Source organism: Populus euphratica, unplaced genomic scaffold, assembly GCF_000495115.2.
Source record: "Populus euphratica unplaced genomic scaffold, PopEup_1.0 scaffold128.1, whole genome shotgun sequence".
In the NCBI taxonomy this organism is placed as follows: Eukaryota; Viridiplantae; Streptophyta; class Magnoliopsida; order Malpighiales; family Salicaceae; genus Populus; species Populus euphratica.
The window spans coordinates 545,944-554,019 of NW_011500015.1; positions in this window are offsets into that span (position 1 = coordinate 545,944).

The window sequence follows — 8,076 nt, forward strand, 5'->3', positions numbered from 1 at the left end:
CGAATCATTTAATAGTAAATGTGTCTGATCTAGGCTTTCTAGATAACTTACTTGAAAATAGATAGCAAATGAAACAAAATGCAGTATTTTTCTCTAAATATTCAAGCTATAAACAACTTTTGAACCAATGAGACTAAAATCAACAAGGATATTTTTCACTAGTCAGCGGATATTCAGATATCAAATATTGATATGACCTCAAATTAATGTATGCCCTTCTAATTTTATCTTGTTGATTAACCGATATTCCTAAATTTAAGAACAATTGATTGGATCTCTAATTAAATAAGCAATGCTGATTCTAGTAAAAGGCTACTCATTAATCAATGTAAGTTCTTTATAAACTGAAGCACATTGGGGTTGTTCAAACTTAACTTCAACATCACACATTAGAGTTCACTAGATTGTGAGTTATCAATATTTTTCCTTTTTTTTCTCAGAAAAGGAATCAATTTTTTTTATTTTGTTCATGATTCAACCAAAAATCAAAACACTGAATACAAATAACGATGTTAAAGCAATAATCAAAACCAAAAATAAATTTTTACATGTAAACCATATTGACATATAAAAGAAAAATTAACGTATTAAAAAAAACTAATATATAAAAGTAAATGTAATATAAAAAAATAAAATTATTGGTTCCTAAAAAAGAAAACTTACACTGAATTAAAGTTGGGTATGTGTTCTTTAAAGAATTTAATTTGGCTAAAAAAATCGTGTCTAATTGTATATTGAATATGGTTACAGTAAGGTACATATGAGAAAAAATTGATAATTTTAGTGGCTCTGCTAAAAATAAAACATAAAAAAATCCAAGCACAATCCAAACAAACCCATAAAATATATCCAATCAATTAGAAAAAAAAGAAAAAGACATTCACTATAACAAGAAATTAAAAAATAGTAAAACTAGTAGAACTGGAAAAAAAATAGCAAAATTATATATATAAAAAAACCTCATCAAATTCCTAACAAACATAAAAAAAAAAAAATTAAATTTGAGTCACTAATTATCTTATTTTAGTGAACAATGAATAATTGGTAACTTTGCTTTGACCTTTCTACATTACTTTGTATTATTATAATTTTTGGTTAGGACTCCATGGATAGAAAAAAGAGAGAGAAACAATAAAGAAAGGTAATTAAATTGGAAATGTTATTTATCTCTTCTTTTTTCATTTTCAGAAAGATAATTTTAAAGTAAAAGATAGCTAATAAAATGATAATATATTATTATAAAGCCTATCTATTTAAAATAAAAAAGATTACTTTTTATATTTAAATACTAGATAATATATATATAGCTTTTAAACCTTTTAAAGTGACCTAAGGCTCACGTTCCATCAAAACATTTTCTTAAATCACAATTTTTTCATAATATATGCACCACACGATTCATATAATATATTAGCATTACATAACCAATAATAAAGAAAAATAAAAAAATATTTTAAGAATCAATTTATCATTACATAACCAATAATAAAGGAAAATAAAAAAAAGTATTTTAAGAATCAATTTACTTAAAAGATTACATTAATTAATTAATTATAACATTTCAAAAGTTTACATGCTAAAACTCTTCATTTCCTAAATTATTTATATAAGAAAATGAAGACATGATGACTACTAAAAAGGTTCATGTGAAGTACCTCTAAAATACAATTAAATTACAATATATAAGTATGCATGTACTATTACAATACCTTTAAGACATTTCAATCTTCTTTACTTCTATTCTTTATATCTATAATCAAATTTGTTTTTTATAATCATTCCCAACATACAATTCTTGTTTCTATTTGTTACCCTTAGTTTTTTTTTAGCATAAAAAAACAATTGTTATTTTAGAAATTGTTGTATTTCATTTATATGACTATGTTCTTATTCTAATGAAATTTATTACTGATCTTCACAACATTCTTAATAACCTTATTGTATGCAATTAATCTTTAAGATCTTAATGTTCTGCATTGAAGATGAATAAATTCTTGAGATATATTCTTTCAACCTAAAAGCAATTCAAAACTCAAAATACATTATTTCACCTTAAAGGAAAATCAAGTCTTGAATTTCACTATCCTACCCTAATAGCAATACATATCTTAAAAATTAAAATCATTTTAACATAAATATTCATTCAATAAACATTACCCGATCAAAACTTTATCATAAAACATATAAAAATATTAACAATAATACATGATAAATTATTCAAGAGAGGTTTGAGGTTTGAAATGGATCATTTAGAGTGGACAATGATAATCAAAAAGAGATGTAATAGTAGCAAAAAGATGTTGAAAAGAAGAAAAATAGTGAAAACATGTTGCTAAAACACGCTTAAAAGAGTTGTTAACTTTGACGAGTTATTCCATGCACCACTAGTGTTTGTTTGTCTCATGGATGAGCTTTCAAGGGATGCTAGTGTGTCCTCCTTCATCCAATAGGGGCAGTGTAGGCCACCGATGATGAAGATCTAAGACTAGGAAGTCGCAATGGTCTTTTCTCTCTTTACTTGTTTGTTTTATAACTTTTATATATGCACACACCAAGGTTATCGGGCTATGGGGCTTATATTTTTGTGTATTTATTTTTAATAAAAGAAGAATAGTGGTGGTCTTTTATGGTTTTAAGGTCGAAAGAGAGATAACTCAAAAAAAAAATCTTTAGGGTTATTTCTACCCTCTCTTTAATTGATGATGATGTAGAGACTAGTTGTTTCAATTGACTAAGGGATTTTGTAAAGGAATTTGAGATGAACATAATCCTTTATGATCTTTTTTTTTCTTAAATATTTTTTAGATTTTTATTTAAATATGCTATAAATAAAATACTTAACATAATATTTAAATTATTATTGAAGTTTTTTCATGTGTATTAAATAATATTATGTTTTATGGGAATGTTAAACATTTTTATTATTATTTTAAACTAACAAGCAAAAAAAATAAATTAAAGATGCACTCATGAAATAAAATCTTTGTTTTTGTTATTTCTTAATAGATTCATGACATGATATTATCATATTAATTCATTTTTGTGTCTTTAATCATGCATGAGATATTGAGATACTATTTTAATATTTCTTTAATCAAAGTTTACTTTTGATATCATTATAAGTTTTTATTTATATTGCTTTCAGTAAAAAAATGTATTTTTGTTAAAACAATAAAGAAATGTATTAATGAGAAAATGAAATGAAGTTTAGATTGAAGATATATATTTTTCATAATTATTTCATATTTTAAATAATTAAAAATTTTAACAAGCCTTTATTTTAACTGTCATCTCCCTTTTGTTTGAAAATATGTTTGTAATTAAAAATGGTCATTGTTCTTAAAAAGATTGAGGGATATTATAGATTATTTTATAGATAAATAAAGATTAGCTAGATAGGCAATTTGTTTAAAATGATTTTCTTATTAATATTGAATGAGAATAATATATCTTCTTTTAATATAAATTTATTTTATAATCTTCTTAAATTTATTGTTCTTGTATTTGTTTTTACATTGTTGTATAAAATGATCAATCATTTTTTTTTAATTTTTAATTAAAACTTACTTTCACGATCCTATTAAGTTTTTGCTTAAAAAATAATGTTTCTTATAAAAAGTCATGTTTTTTTTCAAAATAAAAAATAAATATATGAATGAGAAAATTTTATATTTTAATAATTTTTTTTCTTTTAAGTTCATATATTGTAGCTTCTCCTAATTTATTTCTAATTGCTTTTGTTTTTTTATTTAATTAACTACATTACTAATAAAATAATATTTTATTATCAAAACAAAGAAGCTCGAATCTAGAAAGACAATCATGACAAAAAAATATTTATTTCTCCTTTATAATCTTAGTTATTTTTTTATGAATTTTTATTTTTATTATTGTATAATTACGTAGAAAATAGATCTCAAAAATAAAGTTATCACACGAGATCGAGTTTATGATCTAGATCACAGGTTAGATAAGTAAATTTAAATCAATCTAAATTATTTTTATTTTAATATTAAAAAAGTAATGTGAAAATGCTATCATAATTTTTTAAATTTTTTTTTAATTAAATTGATTAAATTGTGTGTGAATTCATTGAGTTAACAAACGAGGTCAAATTGAATTTAATGATAATAACAAACAAATGAAAAAACTAATTGTGGCATTGCATAAGAAACCATGTTAGACAAGTCTGTTTGAAAGTTTAGTTGTAATTACTTTTTAAAGTGCTTTTTGTATTAACATACATTAAAATAATATATTTTTTTATTTTAAAAAAATTAATTTTAAAATCAGCATATTAAGACAATTCAAAATATATAAAAAAAATATTTTTTAATAAAAAAACTTAAATTTTTTAGAAATATAATTTACACCGCATTCCAAATATATATATTTTTAAATCGGTAATGAAGAGAGGCAATTGAAATTCATTGTATAAAAATGAAAAAAAAAAAAGGAATTTTTTATGGCAATGCTTTTGGAAAGTGTACTCGAAAACTTCAACTAGCCGACCCCCTCTCATAAACTTTTTTATAAGAAACCGAATCTTACATGACGATAGAATTTGTTCTTTTTAAAAAGAAAAATTTGGATTTGGATTTTTGAGTTAATGTTTAGATAGATATATTATTTTGAATGTAGTAAACAGATTAAATTAAATCTTTTTAAAATCTTATTGGCTCAAAACATCAGTGGGATGATAAAAATAAATAAATTAAAAAATTGACCCATCCTTTATGCCTCATCCTTTGATCGACGAAGTATAATTGCCCCTTTCTTTGTGCTATTTTTTAAGGTTCATCGTCGGGCCATACATCTTTCCGGCCCTTGCACACCGTGGAAGATCACTTGCCAATGCATACTATCCATGGCTTTAGCCCTTCGATGCGCCGAGACGATATTTTCTTATTAAAATAAAATTCATGGGACAATGGAACCTTTTATTGTGGCCATTTGTTTTTGTGGTTAAAATTATGTTTAATAATTTTTTTATTTTTTATTTAAAATTAATTTTTGGTTATTTTTAAATTATTTTAATGTGATAATATTAAAAATAAAAATATTATTTTTATATATTTTAAATAAAAATACTTTAAAAATTAACTGTAATTAGTTTAGAGTTTTCTGTAATTAACAAGAAAGAAGGAAAGTATGATGGACATCCACCAAGAATTGAAGGCAAGCACCGAAAGATTTTTATTATTATGTTTAATGTTCATGTAATTTTTATTAAAGCGTGGTGCAGTTTCTAAAAGTGTTTTCGTTTTAATTATAGTTGATGTTTGTCAATGAATAGAGTTAGAGAATACATGATTAATATATATACAACACACTCTAGAATGAGAAAAAAAAAGGAGTAAAATATTTAGGGGTTATAAGCAATATTTTTTTTAAAAAAATAATAATTCAGGTTATACTTATGATTAATTAAATAAACTGATTTTATTTGAATCATATAAAAAAATAATGATAGAAAGTAAGAAAATTTGTCTTAGTATAAAACAATCACAATAATATAGAAAAAAAAAATTATCCAAAAGCAAAAATATAATATTGTTTAATTTTTTTATCTAGCTAAACATGAAAGAACAAAATAGAATAAAAAGGATAAAAAACTAACATGGCCAACCAAAGCATGATAATAAACATCTACTCTGGACATTAAAAAGCAAGTTTGTTTGAATTAACTTAATAAATTTGTATTTTAAATCATGAGCTCAGGATGATTTGTTAGGAAAAAAAATTGAAGAAAATTATAAAGTTATTTTAAAAAAATATAATATTGAATGATAATATAAAAAAATAAAACAAAAAAGATGTCAAACTTATTAATTTCTCAAACTCATAACTCATATTATTAGATTGGAAGAACTGCACATGAAAAAAAATCATGAAGCCCAAATCCTAGGAAATAAAACATTAAAGGATGAAATAAAATAACACAAAAAAAAATCTAAAATAAAAAATAGCAATTAAAAAAATAAAGGTTGAATTAAAATAATGAGAATTAAAATCAAAATAAAATAAATTAAAGGCAACATCAAATTTTTAATTTGAGAGATAAATTAAAAGGAATAAAAACACTAAAAAAAAGAAAAAAAACCCAAAAAAATAAAGATGAAATTGAAAAGGAAACAATATACTATAAACTTAGATTAAATAGTGAAATTAAATACAATAAAACTTTTATAAAAAAATCAAGAAAAAAATCATAAATTAAAAGAATGATAAAATTGAAAACATTAATAAATGATAAAAATTTGAACAATTAGAATTTCCAACATGTTTTTTGTTTCACAAAAAACAAATCATTAAATGTAAATCTAAAAACCTAGGCATGCATCTAATTAAATAAATCAAAAATCATTATGTAAATAAATGAAAAAAAGTTATTAATGATAAATAAAAACATTAAAAAAAATCAAGAGATAAATATAAATCAAGATATTTAATATCACAATATAAATCATTTGTTTGATTATATTTAATAAATTTATTTATTTAATTTGTAGTAGAAATTGACACGTATATGAAATTTATTGAATATGATAAAGGGAAAAAATATTATGCAACATTTCACATGTTAAAAATATTATAAAAATATTTTTATTCACTTTTAAAAATAAATTATATATATATATATATGCTAACCTTTTCAAAAGTTAAACACATCCAGTATAAATAAAAAGTAATTGCTATTTGAAAAAAAGATCTAAATATGCAGAAAAAAAACACATAAGAGATGTATTAATTAAAATCTAAGTTTTAAAATTATTTTAAAATTCTTTTAATTAAAAGATAAAAATAAAATCAGTGTTGTTATGTCTTGTAAGTTAGACTAAGTGTCTAACCCGTTAAAAAGAGAGTTAATCATGGGTCCTAATTTTTTGTAAGTTCATGGGGTGGATAAAATATGATATGCCTCAATTTCTTTGCAAACAAAATTGATGACGTGTTGTTGGACTCTCAGATTCTGATCATTGTGATGATTATAAAAACAATGTTTCTGTTTTTTATCCAAAAACTTATTTTTAACTGATTTTTTTTATCTAAAATACCTAAAAAACATTTTAATAACCTTGTTAAATTAATTTATGACCTCTAAAAATATAAAAAAAATCTCAAAATCCAAAATCAATTCAAAACAAAAAATTCTTTTAAGCTCATATATTGTTCAAAACTTTCAAGGTGGAAAAACACCTTATTTAAACTTTCCTTGTTATATAGAACTGGTTGACAAAAAAATAAATTATTTTTATGATTAAAATTATTGTCAACAACAACTTTGTGTTTCTACTTCAGAATCCAATGAGCCTCTTTCTCTCCTTCAACTAAATAAGGACCGGAAAATGAGAAAAATGAGATTTGATACCAAGATTTGACTTTTAAAAATTAAAAGGATCAATTACCTGATAGCCAAAAAAGATGGAGGATTAAAATAATTTTTTCAAACAAATTCCAAAGCTGCCATTTATTTTAACCCTTTTTTTTTTCATTTCGGTCCTTTTTTTTTCAATTCAACACTCCCTAAAAAAAATGCAATTAAGTACTAATTTAAATTCAAAATAGGTTTAATTGTGCAAAATAATTAAAGATTAAATTAATTTTTTTAAAATAAACTGTTATTGTGCGCAATGTATTATAAGTGCATGCATAATGTTTAACACTTTGCAGCACCTCTTACATTTTAATAAATTTATTATCCAAAGTCATTTATATTTTAGATAAAAATAAGTAAATTGTTATTTGAATATCATAAAAATAAGTAAATTGTTATTTGAATATCAATTTCTCTCATATGTTTGTTTTTTATTATTAATTTTTAAAATAAGGTTAGATGGAGTTATGAAAAAACTTTATATAAAAATTAGGTTTTTTATGGGCCAACATGTGTGTGAGTTTGATATCTGGATATTTTTTTTTAATTTATGATTTTTTTTTAAAAAACTTTATCATAGAATAAAAGATTTTTCACACTGTGTTTTAAAAGTGTTTTTAAAAAATTTTTATTTTATTTTTATTTTTTTACTTTAAATTAATATATTTTTGATATTTTTATATCATTTTTATATATTA